Here is a 22,308-nt window from a genome sequence, read left to right on the forward strand (position 1 = left end):
TTTTATAAGCTCTTGTTCCGTCGTAAAAACTCTCGGGATGCAGCTTGCAAGTTGCGCCGCGCTGCAGTGGCACCCGTGGGGATTTCGAAGATCTTAATACAACGAAATCCGCTGTAAATCTTCGAGCGGGAGCTCGAGGTGGGATTAGGGACACGTCTCTGTGGCCCAGATTCTTCCCTGTTTGGAGATTATTGGAAAGTCAGGTGACCGAGCTGGCCTAGTTAAACTGTTCGGCACGAATAACGCATGATTTCGAAGTTTAATTTTGTAGAGGCAAAATATTTTATAGTAATTTTTTATACAAGACGACGACCGAAAAGATTAATTCACGAGCGATGAAATCGTGAGTGAATTAATTTCGGGAGAAGATAATGCAATTTTATCGTCGTGTATAAAACATTTTTTTTCCATAGCGTTAGTTTTTAAAAAAAAATCAGAAATTATTATTTCAAGGAATTTATTACGAGTAGAAAAAATATTGTGCTGGGTTGGCGTTGGTTTCTATGTAATTTGAGAAATAACTAAAGCTGTCTCTTTAGTTGTCAGTTTTGAGTCAATATTTTTTAATTCTGTTTCGGGTCGATTGCTGATTGAATTAAAGCCAGAAAATGGCTCAGAACGAAATAAGTAAATTACCAACAGATATTCAGGCTGAGGCGACAAACGCCATACCCAAACTACTTCCATTTAAATCCCCAATAACTTATAAAAAGGAATACACAAATTTTCAAAAATGGAAGCAATTAACAGACGTGCGAGAAGAAATAAAGTTTTTAACCTATCCTCGCTGTTAAAGTATCATTTAATCTACCCTTGCCGTTAAAGTACTACTTTATCTACTATTTTTGATAGATATAAGGCAATTTTAACAGTTGCTATGGAAATAAACTAATGTAATCTGATTAACTATGGCTATGGAGCAGTTTCTTGGTACACAAAACTACAGCAACGTACAGCAAGGCCAACCCTGTGCAAAGTATAGAGACTGGCATGCATCTGCATTACAGGTGCCATTAGAACATGCCCAACAGCAGCAATAGAGGTCATCCTAGATCTAACACCACTGCACATTGTCGTCGGTAGTTATACAATACGACAATGAGAATGGTCATTGACAAAAACAGTACTGGGAGAATTTCACGGTCAGTGGCTTGGACACCTTCAAAAAGAAAATTCAACTTCTCCAACTCCCAGTGGATGACATACTAATAATTTACAACTTTGAGAAACACCTCACTGTAGTATTGCGTAATAAAAAGGATTGGGAAGGGAGAAACATTTGTTCAGCATGTAAAAGACCATACCATAACGTGGTATATCGATGCTTCCAAAACCAAAGGAGGCACAGGGATACTAGTATTTGGGCCGAAAACTAAATACTCCGAATCAACGGGCACCTACCTCAGCATCCTTCATGGAGAAATCTACGCTATCAAAAGATGCGAGCAGTTTATCTTAGATAGGAACTATCGAAAACAGGAAATAGCTAGCCTATCCGATAGACAAGCAGCACTATACACGCGATCAACTCAGTAACCATCAATTCGAAGTTGGTCAAAGAATGCCTACAGAAGCTGAATAAATTAGGCAAAGAAAATAAATTCCTCCTACTCAGCACCCAGAGTAGAAGGACTAACCAAGGGATAGAAGGCAATGAAAAAGCAAATGATCTAGCTAGAAAAGAAGCGAACACTCCACTAACTGGACCAGTACCGTTCTGTTTTCCAAGAGGAAACTAACTAAAAGCGGAACTGAAGAACCTGGAAGACACTCGAAAAAGTTCCTCAGAAACGACCGAGAAAAAAACAAAGATTTTCCTTGATTTAAGTAAAAACAATCTTCGGATTGTCACGGGGTTTCTAACAGGATACTGTCTCCTCAACGAACACCTCAGTAGGCTGAAACTGAGAATCAACGGAGAATGCAGATTCTGAAAATGGGATAACACCTTATCACTGAGTGCGCCAAGACGACGACCGTTCGAGCCATGAACTTTGGTACGGCTGATGTTGAGGATAGAGAGCTGGCCTCTGTGAAGCCGTCTCAGATACTGGCTTTGGTTAAAGCCTTGAGACTGTATCATGAGTTATAACTGGTTATAGCTCAAGAAAGGGGAACACACAATAGATCTGTAAGGTCGCGGTGATTAACTCCCCTCCTAAACCCCCATTCTACATTCTACAAAGTCTGTATCATCTTAAAAATACGAGAACAATTATTGATTAATGATTAAAATTATTGAAAAATGATTAATATTGTGATTATATATTTTAATATTCCCGCACATTGACAATATGTACTTTCCTCCACGTTGATACATACACATGTTTATTTCAACATCATAAATTCTACACGACAGGATATTAGTTTTAAGAAATTCAAATTTAAACATAAATCTTTGTGGCTACATTGGAAAAAGGCATTATTTTATGATGAAGGCGAAAACTCCCTATCTACTAACCTGTTTGCTATTGCAGGTCGCATTCAATTATCACCGTAAGGGACCTCTTTTGTTAAAAAGGTCCGGTTTTACGATCGAACTTTAAAAGCGAATTAAGGTCGCTTCGGAACAATACCTCCTGGAACGCGTCCGTAAATCTTTAGGAATTATGACGTACAAGACTAGTCGATTTTGAATTTTATTAAATATAGAGGATTATCGTCTTTGGACATTACACGTAATACTGTAAATTTCTACCTAAGTTTATTTCTATATAAATGAATTAGCATGTACCCGCGACTTCGTTCGCGTCGAATTAATCATTTGTAATCGTGATGATAAAGCAAAGCAAGAATTGCCATTAACATACAAACTGGATAAAATTTTCTCACATTTATGTCAGCATGAGCAAAAACAATATGGCGATATTATTATATAACTTGGTAATATTTGAGGGGTAGTTTCATCTCGTTGGAATTTGACTTTCGAAAAATCCGTTTGCCAAAAATAAGCCTTTTATGTCAAGCACTTTAAGCAGAATCGTGGTTAATCAATTACCCAACTTTTTGGAACACCCTGTATGATTTTTTAAAAAATTTCAAAATATGTAAAAAAATAAAGTAAATTATGCGTGTCCAAGCGTTTTCCCGAAAGACTAACCGTTTTTAAAATAACAAATATTGTAATATTTGCTGGGCGATTTCACCCTCTTGGGATTTGAGATTCCAGAAACCCCTCCTTATCGAACCTCTACACCCCACAGTCAATCCGTTTGCCAAAAATCAGCTTTAAACGTCAAGCAGTTTAAGCAGAATGTTGATTACTCAATAGTCATATTTTATGAAACACCCTGTATAATTTTTTTAAAAATCTTAAAATATGTAAAACAACAAAATAAAATATACGTGTTTAAGAGGTTTTCCGAAAAACTCACCGGTTTTTAAATAAGAAATATTCTAATATTTGAGGGGTGGTTCCACCCCCTTAGAATTCGAGTTTCGAAAAATACCTTTTTATCGAATCTCTACACCCTAAAGTCAATCCGTTTTCCAAAAAACAGCTTTTTACATCAAGCGCTTTAAGCAGGATCGCGATTAATCAATGACCAGATTTTTCGAAACGAAAATCTTAAAATATGTAAAAAAACAAAATAAAATAAACGTGTTTAAGCGTTTTTTTCGGAAACTTGACCGTCTTTTAAATAAAAAATATTGTAATATTTGAGTTGTGGTTTCACACCCTTGGAACTGGAATTTCGAAAAATCCCTTCTTATCGAACCTCTACACTCTACACCCTAGAATCAACCTGTATACCAAAATTGAGCTTTTTACGTTGAGTGGTTTGAGCAGGATCGTGATTAATCAGTGAGTCAGTCACTTAAGGATTTTATATATTAGTATAGATAAGTGAAAAACAGATAAAAATAATCGAGATGAGCAAAACTGCGATTCTCCAATCGCAAATGAAACTGCGATTGCGATTTTCAAATCACAACGACTGGGCCCTGCGATTGCGATTTTAATATTTACCAAACCAAATTATTCGAAAAAAATGCTTTTTCTAAGTATGCCATCCTCGTTCCATTTGAAAAAATTGAGATACGATTAAAAATACATCTTGGGCATCTTTTAACTGGCCAGGATAAGACGCGAAAAACAATAGACGATCAAATCTATTTTTCCAAGGCATCTTAGAGTTTTAGTTATTAAAAATAGAGTTTTTAACACAGCCATGACATTCTAGATGCGAAAATGTCAAAAGTTGCCATATGATATGCCATTCTGTAATTTTCTATGGAATAAAGTAAAAAAATACCGAGGGTGTCATTTAAAAATCAAAAGTTGTAGTCATTTCCGGTGAAGCAGGAAGTGACTGAAAACAATTGAATACGTCAATGAACCCTAATTTATGTCATACACTAACATACCAAATCTCGTTTTTTTATCAGAAAAATATTAAAAAGTTATAGAGGTGAACCACTCTTGAGAAACACCCGGTATATTATTGATCGTGGCCCTAGAATATAATACCTTCTCTATAAATAAATAATATAAGAGAGAAAATTCAATCGCAGTTTACTATAAAATGCTTCGATAGAGCACAAAATTACATTCGCACCAATATCGCAAATCCTAGTCGCAGTCCTAGTTCAAAAAGTCACAATCGCAGCAAAATCGCAACAAAGTCGCAAATCGCAGCTATAAATACTGGTTGCCTAAATTGAAACTCGCAAATAGAAGAAATCGTAACCTCAGTTTTGCTATGAAAGCCAATCGCAGGTTGCGATTGCAATTTTAAAATCGCTGCGATTGAATCGCAGTTTGCGATTTCTTGATCATCTCTAAAAAATACATAAACAAATGAAGGAACAACAACAGAACTCAACTCTAAATAAAAGAAAATAACAATGAACAAAAATAACAACCTAAGTTATAGTCTGTTTCAAAAAGGCTGATAGCACAGCGCGAGGAGCTGGTGCCTACAAATTTTACAAATTTCATCAGCCGACTTTTTTATTGAATAAAATAAATTGTTTTGCCCTTGAACGAGCCCACAATAGATTACTCAAAAACGGTTAGGGTTAACACAGTTATTAACACAGTCAACAGTAACAGTTCAGTAAACAGTTATTAGATGAAAAATATAACATGTATTATAATACAAATTTTAATGTGACCTCTGTAAAATTATACTCGGTTGTATTCAATCAAAGCGAAAGACCTCCCATACAAGGATTGCGAGGGTTATTTGCATTTAAAAGCGGCGTAACGAAGAGCCGACACTTGATTGTGATTGACAATCAGAGCGTTTACAACAGTAGGACTGCTCTATTTGGAACAATCAATTAGTCGACATTGATCGAACGAATAGAACTTCGAACAAACAATTAAATATGTATGGTAAATAATACTGAAAAACTAAAACGATCCACCTAATTTTTAAGCCAATTAGATCACTTGAAAGAACTACGAGCTCTAAGTCTTAGAGAGGAGTTAATCACCGCGGCCTTACAAATCTATTCTCTGTTCCCCTTTCTTGAGTTATAACGAGTTATAACTCATTATACAGTCTCAGGGCTTTAACAAAAGCCAGTATTTGAGACAGCTCCACAGAGGCCGGCTCTCCATTCTCGACATCAGCCGTACCAAAGTTCATGGCACGAACGGTCGCCGTCTCGGCGCACTCCGTGATAAGGTATTCTGATGTTTCCCCATTTTCCCCACAGAATCTGCATTCGCCGTTGTTGCTCAGCTTCAGGCTAATTAGGTGTTCGTTGAGGAGACAGTGTCCTGTTAGAAACCCCGTGACAATCCGAGGACTGTTTTTACTTAAATCAAGAAAAATCTTTGATTTTTCTCGGTCGTAAGTTCTAAGGAACTTTTTCGAGTGTCTTAGACCGTTGGAGGACACCCATTCCAAGTTACGGATGGAGTCTTCCAGATTCTTCAGTTACGCTTTCAGTTGGTTCCCGCTTGGACTATTACTATTACCATTGAGAGAGATAAAATTCCGTATTTCTCAGAAGAGGAGATAATAGAGGCGACTCAGAGTCTAAAAGTGGGAAAAGCTCCGGGCTGTGATGGCATTCCTATTGATGTTATCAAAGCTGCCGCCACACACGATTGTAAATCGGTCATGGATGTCATGAACTTCTGTCTCAGGGTAGGACATATTCCAATGGAATGGAAAACCACGAAACTGGTACTAGTAGAAAAGAAAACCCAAGATAGTACATCAAAGTCGTACAGACCGATATGTTTGCTAAATTCTGGAGCTAAATTGTTGGAGACCCTTCTAAAAAATAGACTATAAAAGGAGCTTACAGAGAAATGTGCCATCCATGAAAACCAATATGGATTCAGAAAGGGCAAATCCACAATAGATGCACTAAATAAAATCCTAAACATAGTGGACAATATAAACGCCAAGAGTTACAAATCCAGAGGAGTCGCAACACTCCTGACATTAGATATAAAAAATGCATTTAACTCGGCCCAATGGCAAGAAATAATAAGACAACTTGAAAACAAGGGAATCAGTGGGTACCTAATTAGAATGCTCCAACAATACCTCCATAAAAGGTACATTCTTACGGAACATGGAGAACGTTTCAGAATGGTATGTGGCGTCCCGCAAGGATCTATACTTGGACCGACACTGTGGAACATTTTCTATGACCAAGTGCTTAGAGAGGACTACGGACCGGGGTGCAGTCTTATTGGATATGCAGACGATCTAGCCCTAGTGACAAGTGCCCCCAGCAAAAGCATGCTTATAGAAAGAATGACTGCTGCAGCATACACTATTAAAAATAAGCTGGATGAGATGGGCATAGAGTTAGCTACCAATAAGACTGAAATGGTCATTTTGGCGGGAAGACAGAAGATGAAGGAGGTAGAATTTAGCTGAAGATAAAGATAATATAATAATTAAATAAATAATTATTATATTATTATTAAGATAATAAATAATAATAAGATATAGATAAAGACGCTCGGATGACCACCCATATTCGAAAACTTCAGGAAAAAACAGAGGCAATCATAAAGTAGTTATCCAGAGTTATGCCCAATCTGAAGGGACCGGTGGCAGAAAAGAGGACATTGGCCTCGGTGGTGTCTTCCACGATTCTGTATGCGTCTCCCATATGGGAGAGAGCCCTAAAATACAAACTCTACGAAAATATCTTAGACTCCATAAATGGTAAAATAGCGCTGAGAGTAACATCGGCATATAGAACATCTCCAACTAAGGCCATCCTGGTCCTAGCCGGTATCCCACCGATAAAGCTCCAAACAGAACAAAGAAGTCTAGTGTATAAACATGGAGACCAATTCAGATTTGAGGCCAGAAATATTATACTGGACAAATGGCAGGATGCGTGGTCGCAATATCAAGGATGGGCTAAAACGTTTATTTTAGATGTAAGGTTCTGGGTAAACTGCAAGGCAATTAATATAGACCATTTTGTGACACAAGCCATTACCGGACACGGGGTTTTTGGCACCTACCTAAAAAGAATCGGCAAAAGGGACAGCGACACTTGCACTTACTGTAATACTGTGGACAGCCCGGGTCATACAATATTTCTCTGCCCTAGGTGGCAAACAATAAGGGAAGAAACAGAAGAAATATGCCAAAGGAAGCTGGAGGAAAACACAGTTGCTATCACCATTAGTGAGGATGAAGAAAAGTGCCGAGCCATTATATCAATGCTGCATACCATAATGAAACATAAAGTAGACGATGAGATTAAAGCCAAAAATTCGTGATACTGTGATATTATTGTCTGTGATAAAGAACTAAACTGTGATAAAAAACTGACTGTAACTTGATTAAAATAATAAGGAAGATTTATGTATATATATATATATACATATATGGAAATGAATGTTAGAATAGTTTAGAGAATATGAGATAACTGAGAATCACTTACTATCCCGATGTCATGCTTCACGGCAGTTCCAGGATAGTTAGGGTTATGTAGCAAAGATGGGTTTTTAGTGAGTAGGCCCTCCCTCTGGGTAGAGTAGGGAGGGAGATCCCCACACTCCGGCCCTAAAGGCGTTTCCCATCTATAAAAAAAAATGGTTCCCGCTTGGAAAACAGAACGGTTCTGGTCCAGTTAGTGCAGTGTTCGCTCCTTTTCTAGCTAGATGATTGGCTTTTTTCATTGCCTTCTATCCCTTGGTGAGCAATCACCCAAAGTAGAAGGACTTTATTTTCTTTTCCTAATTTGTTGAGCTTCTCTAGACATTCTTTGGCCAACTGCGAATTGATGGGTACTGAGTTGTTCGCGTTTAGTGCTGCTTGACTATCGAATGCTATTATTTACATAATATTTTATTTATTGGTCAGTTATAAATCAAATCATCAGGTATGAATTAATCCAGTGTTTATAGGTGCAACGTGTATGGAAGGCAAACAACTTATTTAAATAATTTTAAGAAATGAGAAAAAGCACTATTTTTCCTTCTCCATGGCATTCCTACTATTATAATACTGATTTTGTAATTTTAATTCTTAATTAAAATTGCATAATAATTTTAGATAAGTATTTCTTTCTTCTACGAACCAGTCATACTATAAGAAATCAAACAGAAGTGTGGTGATATCTATCTTAAGTACATCTTAAATGGAATTGGGCAGGACAAGTGGCCAGGATGACAAATGGACGGTGGCCAAGAGGTCTGTAGAAGCAGAAGACGGCCCTCCTAGTCGATGGACAGATGATATTAAGAGAGTGGCTGTAAATTGGATTCAAGTGGCACAAAATAGAAAGATAATATGGCTAGAGTTGTCCAGCAGTGGACGGAATAAGCTAAATATTGATGATGATGATGATGATGATGATTGAAATTTACTAAGAAAAAAAGTCTTTAGGTCTTCAGAAAAGTACAAGCTAAATATTTTGAAAGAACTTCAGCCAATACATTTTTCCAGTGATTTGACGAAAAGATACCCTGCAAGAATAAATTAATTTTCTTCATGCTTTTACTTACAATGAATCACTATTAGTTTTTTACAGTGTTTAACCACTGCTTTATAAATATAATATCCGTTTTCGACGATAACTGTATGTATAAATCGGAACACCGATATTAAAACATCGAATAAACTGAAAAGAGCTCCGTCCGTATGAACATTTTCGATCACGTAAAATTCCTTTGACGTTTACAGAGAGCCGCGGTCTACGTTGCGGATAAAGTAAGCGAACTCAATTTACGGAAAATATTAAATTTTCCTCGATACACTGCCGAATTTCGCGGCCGATATTAAGTCTGGAAAGGCGGGTCGGTCGACCCGGTCGTCATGGGCGCTCGCAGAAGGGGGGTAGTAGGAACCAGTGTTTCGTTTGAGAACTTGGAGAAATTACAAAAAAAATACAAGTGATTATAAAAAACACACAACGTTGTTTCATATACAACTAGTTCTGTTTTCTAAAACAAAATCAGAAACATATTTTCATTTTCTAGTACAAACTCGAATCTCGAATTCCACCTAAAGGGCTGAAACAGCGTCTTTTGTTTTCAAAAACTTTCCTGTAGTTTCAACTAACCGACTAGTTTTTATCATGCCTTCTTCTCTTGACGTTTTATTTAGTAAATGTGTAGACTTTTTGTAGTCCAAAGAAATGAAGTGTAGAAAGTGTTCCTCTTGAATAAATGATCTCGTGGAATACAGAAAAAAAGCTCACTGGATAAGTAAGTGTCATTCCCACTAAACTACACAGAAACTCTTTGATCTTTCCGCCTACCGACGGCGATGCGACGATGGGAGTATTTGAAGACTACACGGGAAAAACTAGCTTTGCCCATTTTAATTGGAGCCGAGAAAAATGCAATTTAGTGTTAGAATCTTATCTCCATTCATTAATTTTTAAAGAACTATATTATTTTCGGTTCAATAATTAAAAAAATATATATTACTACCAATTCCAAATTATTAATATTGTTAATTATCACAAAATTCTGAAATACCAAAATAAAAATGTCAAAATGCAAAACAAAACAGAGGAAAACCCAGGGATATCCAATTAAAGGTTGTATAAAATCTAAATTTAAACTAGTATTTTTTGTTGTAGGAATAAAATCAATATCTAAGTAGGTTTTTAATAGAATACATAAAATTACTACAAGTAATACCAAATGCAAGACGCTTGTCGCCCATGCGTAAGGACATCTCTGGTTTTTCCCTTGTACGGCAAAATAACCAAACTGTAAAGTTTGCCTAAGTTGTGTCACTATCTTAATTTCTATGAATATGGACATATATGGTTTTTCTCGTATAGTCTTCGTTTGTTGTTGGCGGAATCGGTCGCCATGTTCCACAGTTTGGAAAGTTCAGTTGCTGTTTTGATGAAAAGAACAGATTTTGTCGCGGTATCCATTTGGTGAAAATCCGCCTTTAGACGAGATCATCATTAGATTCGGAGATCGAGCTATACACTGTCTTAAGACAATAAATTAGAAAGTAGTCTCAACTTTCTAATTTATTGTCTTAAGATAGAAGATAGCTCGATCTCCAACTCAATCAAAGATAGGTATTTTTGACGGCTCTTATATAGAGTGTTGATTGCCGATAAACGACGCGGGCACTTGTTTTATCATAACAGCGAGGATTAATGAATGGATTTATTACTTTAGTTCGGTAGAGTATTCAGTATGATCCAATCGTCATCTTTCGTGAATCGAACAGTATGTTTAAATTAATTTATTTAAAATTACTTAACGTTCTTAACTTGTGCCCACTGGAAAAAAATACCATCCCCGCCCATGTCGGTGGTTCGTCGTATCGATAGAATTTCGAATTTGGAAACGTTTGGTGAATTGAAAAATTAAATTATCAGTGGAATACGAATTTTCTGTCGGTATCAGCAGTTATTTTTATGAAAAAAAAAACAGATGTATTCCGTGCGGATAATTTCGTTTTGAACTTCACATAAATCTGAAAGTAAGATTATATTATTAAATCGTTAATTTGACTGATACTCCCATTCTAGAGAGGTTGTTTTTTATATTTTTGCATTAGGTTTATAATACTATGAGGCTATGTAGCGTATAGGCAATGTAAAATGCCTATATACCTATGTTTTCTAGTAAACCGTGTAAGGCCAACATGCCTAGAATATTTTATTTTTAATTGTCATTTCAGAAAAAAAAATCAAAAGGTACATAAAAATTCACATCCATAAACCGTTATCAGGTTTGTTCTCTCATATGAATTTAAATAACTATTAAAATTAAAATTATGTTGACAAAAAATAATACACAAATTATCTATATTGGGTGTATCACATTCGTGGGTGACGTTTGGGATCTATAGGAAAATATAAAATATACCAGAAGAGGTTAAATTATGGAAAAGTTTCGCAATAGTATGTTCAATAAAATGATATTTTAAAAATTAAAAAAATCCGAATACTTTCGAAGATATTGGGATAAATCCGAAATATTGCCAAATGAGTTTTAGTTTTTCCACCCTTTATTTGAAAAGATATTGTAAAATAAATGCCACTTCATCATTGCCACTATTTTATCTTCGAAAGATGATGCCATTAAATGTTATATCCGTTGATTCATTTTCGAGATACCATTATCAACCTCGTTATCAACTATTTTTTTAAATACAGCTCTGGGTTTAATTTAATTTTTAGAAGGTCATGACCTTCCAAATACAATGATGAGCACACTTATCTATGAATTTGGAACCCACATATTCGTACACTTCACATAGTTAACATCATCAGTTGAAGGTTAAGTTATTTTGAATAGTTGATTTTTAAAATTCTCTGTTGAAACACTGAAAGTCCCAACAGCAATTGAATTTTTATTATTTGCATGGTCACTCCGAAGACTCTTAATTTAACATTTAAAAAAATTAAACTTACCCAACTAAAGCAAGTTAAATATCAGAAGTGGGACTTACCTGAAAAGAAAAAGATTTTTATTTTTTATTAACTTAAAACAAATAGGCTCAACTACATAATAGATTAATATGTATATTAATACATACTAATCACAACTCAAATACATAGGCAAATAAATATTTACTACTACCGTCATCTAAAAAACTACATCTACATCTTAAAAAACAACTATTCTACTTAGGCCTATAAGGAACACGCAATATTCCCATGTCAAAAAAATGAAATTGATCCACTGACAAGCCAATCAACAGAGCCCAACGTCAAACAAACCCAGGCCGAAATATCACATCCAAGCAAACACCATCCGGCCCGAAGTATCTATTTACGACGCCTCGCTAACTACAAGACCCATAATACGACAATAAGGTCGGACGGCGTCTTGATAAGGCGCCTGGTCGTCCCGGCGCCTCCTCAAACAAACCGGCCTAAACAAACAGGCACCGAGGAAAGATGAGAGGTTTCGGACGACCGATGGACGGCCGGCTAACAAGTAGGTGCGAAAATGGAGCATAAAGGCCGCTAATTAGAGGAGCGGGTGATCGAGGGGGACGGTGTAGGTTTAGTGGGATCGTAGAGACGAAATGACGATGTTAGATTGCAAGGTTCTGTATTAAATAATGTGTATAAGAAAACACATTTTAATTTAAACAACTTAAATTGAACAAACAGTGAGCTTCTGCTAAAATTCCAAGTAAACAGACAAAAATCATCATCATTCTCAGTAGAGAATATTTTTAATAAAATAATCCATTGCCACTAAAACGTACTTGTTGTCCTTGTGCGTTTCAGCGAATGGACCTTCAATGTCAACAGCGATTCTTTCGTCCAACGTTATATTGTTTCATTTTTCCCCTAGATCGAGTGCTAGGTCCTTCACTGGCTGCACAAATTTTGCATTGTCGACACCAGTTCTTGATATCTTCGCAATAATCTACCCAGTAAAATTGTTTACTCCAAGATGGGCTCCAGTTTTACCACTGTCAATTTCTTCCAATACCTGGGCAATCTTCTTCCTTGGTACCAGTAACTGAGTTGTTATACTATTCTACCATCCGCACGTTCCCATGTGCGTTTTAATAATCCATTCTCAATCACCAACGAATTCCACTGAGACCAGAGAGCTTTGAAAATCAGCCCTCTGTCCGCAACATCCTGCCACGATGGTCTCTCCCATTACTTTCCTTGAGCCGTAGTATTGCTCCGATGTCTGGATCTTCCCTTTGGCATTTCCTCAGTTGTTTCGTTATCAACTGTTCGTCAGCTCTAAGTTTAAAGCTCCTTACCATGACAGTGCCTTCACATTGTTCCATATTACAGCAGTGCTTACAATCGGTTTGACAGGGTCTTCCTGTAGTTTTCTTATAATGTCCAGGTTTTGCATGCATAGATCATTACTGGATGATCATTACACTAAAGTGGCGTAAGAAACTCAATTATATTCAAATGTAGAATTTTGAATATGATTGAGTTCCTTCCATAAGTACTTTATGCTTCTTCATAAGAACTTAATTCTTCTTTTGACTTCTGGTAGTAGAGATCACGAGATGTGTATTAGTTGTCCCAAATATATATATTCTTCTATTATTTCCAGTGTTGTGTTATTTATTAGATTTGTTTTTCTTTCCACTAGTTCGTTGTACATTACTTTAGTTTTTGCTAAATTCATTTTGAGACTCACTTTATTGCTGGCTGTGTTTAGTTCTTTAATTTGCGCTTCTAGTTCTTCAGGACTATTGGCAATTAGGACTATGTCATCAGCGAATCTTAGATGGTTAAGATGTTCTCCATCCATTTTTAATCCTTTGTTGGTCCAGTCCAGTTGACGGAAGATTTCTTCTAGTGTTGATGTAAACAGCTTTGGGGATATTGCGTCTCCCTGTCGTACTTTTTTCCCAGTTGTATCACATATATCAACTTTATTTTTTTTATAATATTCACTACCTAATATATATAATTCTGGTGCCATAGTTTTAGTACCGTACACATCCAAAACGGCTTAACCGATTTTGATGAAATTTTATATGTATTTTCAGTAGGTCTGATTGAGCGTTGTACGACCTGCAGTTTCTTTATACTGTCCGTTTTATAGGTTGTTATCTATTTTTATGCCCCTAAGTGAAAAGGGTGGTCCACTCCAATTTTTTTTTATTTTTTGGACAAAATTTTTTATTTTTATTTTTTGTATGATGTGGTACCTACTAAATAATACACACAACCCTAAATGTTCACCCTTCTACCATCAACCCCTATTTTTTAATAGCAATATTAGTAATTCAATAATTTTCAACCCCGTGAATAAAAATGACTAGTGTCATTGTCCCAAACAAAATATTTATATGGTAAAAAAAACGTTTGCAGGGTCCTCTAGTTAGTATATAAAAATAATAAAAACACTTAATTCTGCATACAATATGCCCCCGGATTGTCTTTACAAGAGGAAAAACTTTTTTATTATTGAGATTTTGAGAAAAATGCATTCTTCATAAAAATTTTTGCTTGTTCTAAAATGGTTAATCACGGTTATACTTTTCGAAATTTGACAAAACTTTTATCTTTTCTCAAATTTCCATACTGTTTTAGAGAAAATTGGGAAAAACATGAAAATATGTTTGAATTTTTTCCTAAAAATCAAAACTCGTTTCTATGGAATATAATTTCTTTTTCATTTTTTGATAGATTATTGTTGATAGAATTTTAATTAACGTCATATTTTTTGCTGTTTTAAAATGTCAAAGAAGCACAACATTTATTTAGTTCAATGCTAGGAAAAGGGTGGTAGTAGTTATTGGAAAATGTGATACTTTAACAACTTGGTTATGGATATTTGGAAAAGTATAAACGACAGGCAAAAATTTTTATGAAGAATGCATTTTTCTCAAAATGCCAATAATAAAAACGTGTTTCCTCTTGTAAAGACAGTCCGGGGACATACTGTACTGTATAAACCATTTTGATTTTCAGACGTTTCATAATGTATTAGAATTTCGAGCACATCCCAACATGTTTACCCGCTATAATCCCGCTGAAAATTTCAACCAATTCCATCGCCACGCACACACGGACGTGCTCTTTATCTCTTCTCAGCCGTCGCTGTTGCTGCTGCTGATTCTGTTGATGGCATGCCACACTCTCCCCTTTTTCATTATTCATTTTGATGTATTGCCCCGTTAAAAGTTACAACGTTAAAACAGAGAACCGTGTATACACTTCTGAAATCCAATTTTTCTGCTTAACTCGCCAAAAGTTAAAAATGCTTTGGTTCAACTGTCCAAACTTTAAAGTTTTAGTGAGTATATTACAAGTTGCATAGAACAATGTCTTTCTTCTAAGTATTATTAGTTTAAAATACTTAATTGAAAAATGATAAAAAAAATTGTTTTAGTTATCGTGATCTACCATCACGTTATGTATTATGTATGCAATAGCTCATAAATGGTACCCTCGGTATTGTAATCGGGAGATTAATATATTTAACAGAAATTGATATTTAAAAATATAATTATAACTAGCTTGACAAACAATGTCTTCTCTGGGCCGAAATCAACAAACTCTGACATTCGACTGTTTCCAAAGCCTACTACTCCGCTACTCGTAAACATCAGCGGACACGGGGTGCAGGCACGGCGTGAAAATGACTGCCCATTATAAGGATCATAGGCGTCGATAACATTCGGCCATTCCTGACTTTTGAGTGTCCTCTCTCCTCTGAATCACACTAAAAGGACATAAATAATCAGAACCTTTTAAATGGCATTTTTAAATGCTGAAATAAAAATATTTATTAGTTTTTTTGCTGCTGAGCCATATCTTTATCAGCTAATTGCTACCATTGTTACATCACACTAAAAGGACAAAAATAATCAGAATCATTTAAAGGACATTTTTAAATGCTGAAATAAAAATATATTATGTTAGATTGTTTGCTGCTGATACTAGACAATTGATACAAAACCAATTGACAAAACCTTATCAGCTAATTGTTACCATTATTACAACACACTAAAAGGAGAAACATAATCAGAATCATTTAAAGGACATTTTTAAAAGCTGAAATAAAAATATAGTTAGATTGTTCACTGCTCATACTGGAGCTACGTCTTATTTGCTACTTAAATAAATAAAAATAAAATATCGTAACTCACTTAGAAACAATACTCAAAAACTGATGATGGACAAATAAATTATTCAGGCATAAAATTTCAAGGTAAAATAAACAAATTATTTATTATATATTGCAATATATTGGTTATCCCAATATTCCTTGGACGTAGAACCAAAATAAGTTCATTGGAGTCCCCTAGAGTGTATGTAACTTTAAAAAAAAGTAAACAATTTTTTCAGATATTTTAAGAACCGTTATTCCGATTTGAATGAGACTTTGGGTGTCTATGTTTTGCTAAGTGCTTTAACAAAAATTAAGAAAAAGTACCGGAATGATAAAAACCACGTCTACACCTACATAAATAATTTTAGTATAAATATTTTCCAGGTCAACCGACAACCGAGTCTTTTTTTATAACATGGTCCTTCTAGTATTTACTACATTTTTTGTCTCTTGTAAAAAAACGCCACCGCGTATACTTTTTGAGAAAAAAATTATATTTCCAAAACTAACTTCCAAAAAATGTTTATCACATCAAGCTATTTAGGCGCATAAAACCTATTATGCTCTTAATAATCTAGTTGGCGAAAATACAGAATTTTATGTCAGTATCACAAATTATATTTGACAATAAGCTTCATAAAAAAACATTAAAAATTTTAATAAATTTCAAATTAATTAACGTTCGTGTTTATTTTTATTGATGCCCTCTAATGGACAAACAAAGCACTTTTGTATAATGGTAAATTATGTGCAATTAATTTATTTTCATGAAAAAATTATGTAGTTGTTCTATGTCCACGGAATATTGGAACTCCCTATACATATTGTAGGTCTTTAAAAAAATAAATTCTCCAAAAAGTTTTTCTCAAAAACTATGCGATGTGGCGTTTTTTTACCAGACACAAAACATGTAGTAAATACTAGAGGGGCCATTTACGAAAAGAAAATCTGTCGTCGGTGGAGTTGGAAAATACTTACACTAAAATGTATGCAGGGGTAGTTTGTTTTAGTTTTCACCCTTCCCGTACTTTTTCTTGATTCCTATGAGAGTCAAATGTTAAAGCAACTAGCAAAATATAGACACACAAAATTTCATTCAAATCGGAATAACGATTCTTAAAATATCTGAAAAAATGTGTTTATTTTTTAAAATTTGATGCCCCAGCAGACAAACAAAGCACTTTTGTATAGAGATGAATTGTGTCCACGGAATATTGGGACACCCTGTATATGTTGCGTATTGTAATTTCAAGAGTCTATATTTATGCAGCCTTCCCAAAATGAGACGTCCTGATAATCAATATGTAGGTATTATGTACATATATACCCAGTTATATAAATCTGATACATGGATATAGACATTACCAACAAAAAACACGTCCTTTAACTCATTATTCTATACCATAATATAATCTAGCTGTTTAAATTAAAAGATGGCTAATTTACTTCAATGTTTTTCAATACATTTCCGTTCTCTCAAACTCCATGACTCTAACGCTCTAATTCCATCGAAAGCATCCAGAATTTCAACAAAAGATTTCCTCCCCAGCGTCTCTATCTTATCATTTATTTGTTTGAATTTTAATTAATGTATTTAAACTTCTTGCATTAGTAATGCCGTCAGCGCTCCGAACAGCTGTGGGATTCCATTAGACAAAAATGAAAAGAAAAAAACAAGAAAGAAATCGTCAAATCACCTAATGACTGAAGAATACAAGAAAGCCTTCACTTAGCCAGAGTCTTTTGTGATAGAAAATTGAGATAAAACTAAAACGTCTACAATTTTAAAGAAGACGTATTGAATGTTTCGGAAGACTGAAAGATTTTTTTTTTATTTTAAATAACAAACAATGACTGTTGAATCGATTGAGTTCGGTATACGTTTGATAGAAGTAATTTTAGGTTGCTAAGTGGCTGACACGTTTAATGTTAATTGTTACTGTGTTAAAAAGGATTAAGCGATGATAGATAAATAATAGCAAATGAAGTACGGATATATGAGAAAGTTTGTTCAGAAAAAAAGGCATGTGATTCAGTGAACTTTTAATAAATTAAGTTTAATATAAATTTTGAACAAAACAATCTAAATAAAAACGGCTACTTAATTATGCTGATTGAACTGCCTTGAATATTTAATAACAATGCCAAGGTAATATTGTCGTTATAATCCAAATATCCCCAGTTTCAATAATTCCAGTATGTGCGAATATATCTGTCTTTGCAACGGATCTATATTTCTACCTGTCATTTAACAAATCGCCTGTTGTGAAATTCCGCGAGCACGGATATCTGTACTGGACATGGCACAACCGCAAATGTCACAGTCAGAAAACTAACTACTCATCTATAATAGATATGTGTGTATACCGGGCATATCAAGGTATAAGCACAATATATTGTTTATACATAACAAAAAAGTTGTTTGAAAGAATACAAATATCTCTCCTTCTTCTTATTACTCTATAAGAGTATGGTGGCATTATGATATCCCATTTATTGTGTCTCTCCATGTTGTTCTGTCTTGCCCAGCAGTACTGGCCTCGTGCAGACCTATTATCGTCTTCATTTGGTCCACCCAACGGTTTGGAGGTTGTAGGACTCTAGGATGTTTCCCGTCCACTTTTCCCTCCACAATTAGTTTTCCTACACAATTGGTGTTCCTGGATATGTGGATATGTGAGCTGTGTACGATATTCGCGTCCGTCTACACAGTCTTCTCTTGATTTCTGCATCACATACTCCTTTGTTTGATATCAGGGAACATCATATATATATATATATATATATATATATATATATATATATATATATATATATATATATATATATATATATATTTCTATATATATATATATATATATATATATATATATATATATATATATATATATATATATATATATATATATATATATATATATATATATATATATATTTTTTTTCTCATTTTACCTGACCTAAAGCCAAGAAAAAATTAAATAATATATATATATATATATATATATATATATATATATATATATATATATATATATATATATATTATATATATATATATTGATCTACAACTTCGAAACCCGCTATTTCTGTTGTATTCGTGAACTTTCGATCGATAATCATTAATTTTGTTTTTCTTTTACTTAATTTTAACCAATATCTCTCGCTAACCACCTCTAATTTCAGCATAATGGATTTTATTCATTAGCGGAGGATGCGAGTATAAGTGTATCATCTGCGTTTCCATAACTACCCTCATTATAGATTCGTCACATATATTGATGAGTAAGGGAGATAAAATGAATTCCTGGCGCATTCCCGCCTCCAAGTCAAATTCCTCTAAAATGGTGTTATTTACTCTCACTTATTCTTTGCTGTTCTCGTACAGACCCCGGATCAGCCTGGATAAGGTGTTGAGAGACTCTCATGTTTTCTAATACAGACCAAAGTTTGCTCCACTTAATATAATCAAATGCCTTGCTGTAGTCCACGAAACACAGATGAGTCGGGATTAAACTCATACACTTTCTCGGTGATTTGTCGGACGTTTAATATTTGCTCTTTAGTACCTTTGCCGGGCATGAAACCTATTTGCTCTCTTCAGATATTTCTTTTAGAATGAAGTATTTTAGACGGCTATTGATAATGTGTAGCAGTCCTTTATTAGTGTGATTAATAAGCACTATCTTTTCTACCAGATTCTAATTTTTTACCAGATTCTAATATGATAGAGCATAGTTTGTGGACGATCTCTGTACCTAGCTTTCCCCCCCTCCCCATCGCCTTTATAATTTCGCCTGTAATAGTATCCACACCAAGCGCCTTTGAGCGCTTTTATGACTTGATAGCCTTTTCTATTTCAGTCTTCATTATGACTGGTTCTTTTTCTATTTTAAGTGCGAGCGTATGCGAATTAACTGGTTCAGAGTTTTTATATAACTTCTCACAATATTGTTTCCATGCTTCAGCTATACCTTCTGGATTTGTTACCGTCTCATTTTCATTATTCTTATTATCTGTGTTTCTTTCTTTTAGTTGCTTTGTCACGCCATGATTCATCTGGATCGTCTGTAAAGGCTGGTGAACCTAGTTGTTGTAATGTTTGCTGGAACTATGTGCTGTCTGGGGTCCATTTTTTGTTTGTGGTCGGTTTTCTTGTTGTTTGCAATTTCACGGCCAGATCTATTTTTATTAGCTTGTGGTCGGATCCACATACATTATTAGTACGAACTAATTCAGAATTAAATAATATTACACTACACATATTATATACGCAACATCATTTGTAGCATTCCCCGAAATATTAAAACAAAGTCCTTCCTGGCCCATATATTCATCTCCAGTCCTCCGCACCTCCTCCACCGCCATAAATCAGCCCCGAAAACCTCTCCGCCGTTATCGACCATTTATCAGTGCCGGCTCAGGCCATTTGTAAACACGGCCTTAACACAGGTATAAAAGATATCCGCTGTCGCGACAGAGGCACCGTCCGATTATTTCGTCCCTTCACTCCACTTTACCCTATGTTGGTTGCGTTTGGTGTTTTCGCCGCGACTGGGGTCTCTTTGTAGTTCACCGTTTTCGGTAAATGGGAGGTGGTATTTTTAATTGATGGACTTTGTCTATTCAGATGTAACGAAAACGAAACAATAAAGAATTTATGGACGTTAATCTCTTGAGCCTGTCCCAAGCATAACAAGACAAAGAATTTTTAAAAACAATACAATTGTCTCCAAAAAATCCTATATGGGTATTTCGCCATTGCAAGAAAATCTACAAAATAAAATAGTTTTTTTTGTAAACATTTCTGCGTTAATCGAAACGGAAACTACTTGTCAGAAGTTAGGTTTACAGATATACAAATTTGCCTAACGAACAAAAAAAAGCTTAACGTTTCGGAAAATTTTATCTCTTTCCGTCGTCGGAAGCAAAAAAAAATACAAAGAATAAAGAAAAAAATAACTATTTAAAATATTTAAATTCAACTATTCGAGAACACTTTAGTTTTTTAAAACAGTTACAAAAACCGTTGACGTTCTGTTTAAATGACATTATATCAAGTTAAACTTCAAAATTAACACTTACTACCTGATAACAATTACTTAATAAGGTAAAACCAAAAAGCCCCAAACTTTCTGTATGATTATTTTTAATTTTTACGTAGGTTATGTTTATTTATCTACGTCAGTGAGTTAAGAAGCTCTTAACTCACGCATTTTGAGTGAGTTACAGCTTCTTAACTCACGCATTTTCGTTACCGCACTCCTTGTTTAGATGACTACCAAAGAGAAAAAAATACACACACCGGAAAAGTCTAGGGATATTACAATTTTATTCAGCCATCGTCAGTAATTTTATTATTTGCCATTTCTGATATAATAAGATTAAAATAAACAAATAGTTTACAGGACGTATTGGAAATAAAAATGCGAAATTTACCGAATTTTTCAAATTTACCTTGATTTTTATTGAACTCAAAAATACACACACATTTTTTTTAATTTAAACTGTGAATTAAAAAAGATAAACCATTTTACTTAATAAAGGGTATGCCTCCTCTACTGTTCATTACAGTCCTACATCGTCTCTCCATGCTCCTGATCAGGTTTTCGATCTCTTCTTGAGGTACGGCCTGCCAATCACGATCCTACCCAAACCACTCAACGTAAGAAGCTCAATTTTGGCATACAGGTTGATTCTAGGGTGTAGAGGTTCGATAAGAAGGGATTTTTCGAGATTCCAGTTCCAAGGGGGTGAAACCACCCCTCAAATATTACAATATTTTTTATTTAAAAAACGGTCAAGTTTCCGAAAAAAACGCTTAAAGACGTATATTTTATTTTGTTTTTGTACATATTTTAAGATTTTTTAAAAATGTATACAAGGATGTGGTTATTGATTAATCACGATCCTGCTTAAAATGCTTGACGTAAAAAGCTGATTTTTGGAAAACGGATTGACTTTAGGGTGTAGAGGTTCGATAAGAAGGGATTTTTCGAAACTCGAATTCTAAGGGGGTGAAACCACCCCTCAAATATTAGATTATTTTGTATTTAAAAACCGGTTAGTTTTTCCGAAAAACTCTTAAACACGTATATTTTATTTTGTTGTTGTAAATATTTTAAGATTTTTTAAAAATTTATACAGGTGTTTCATAAAATATGACCATTGAGTAATTACAATTCTGCTTAAACTGTTTGACGTTTAAAGCTGATTTTTGGCAAACGGATTGACTGTGGGGTGTAGAGGTTCGATAAGGAGTTTCTCGAATCTCAAATTTCAAGAGGGTGAAAACGCCCCTCAAATATTACAATATATGTTATTTAAAAAACGGT

The sequence above is a fragment of the Sitophilus oryzae genome, unplaced genomic scaffold (genome assembly GCF_002938485.1).
Source record: "Sitophilus oryzae breed Bouriz unplaced genomic scaffold, Soryzae_2.0 scaffold_660_pilon_pilon, whole genome shotgun sequence".
NCBI lineage: Eukaryota > Metazoa > Arthropoda > Insecta > Coleoptera > Curculionidae > Sitophilus > Sitophilus oryzae.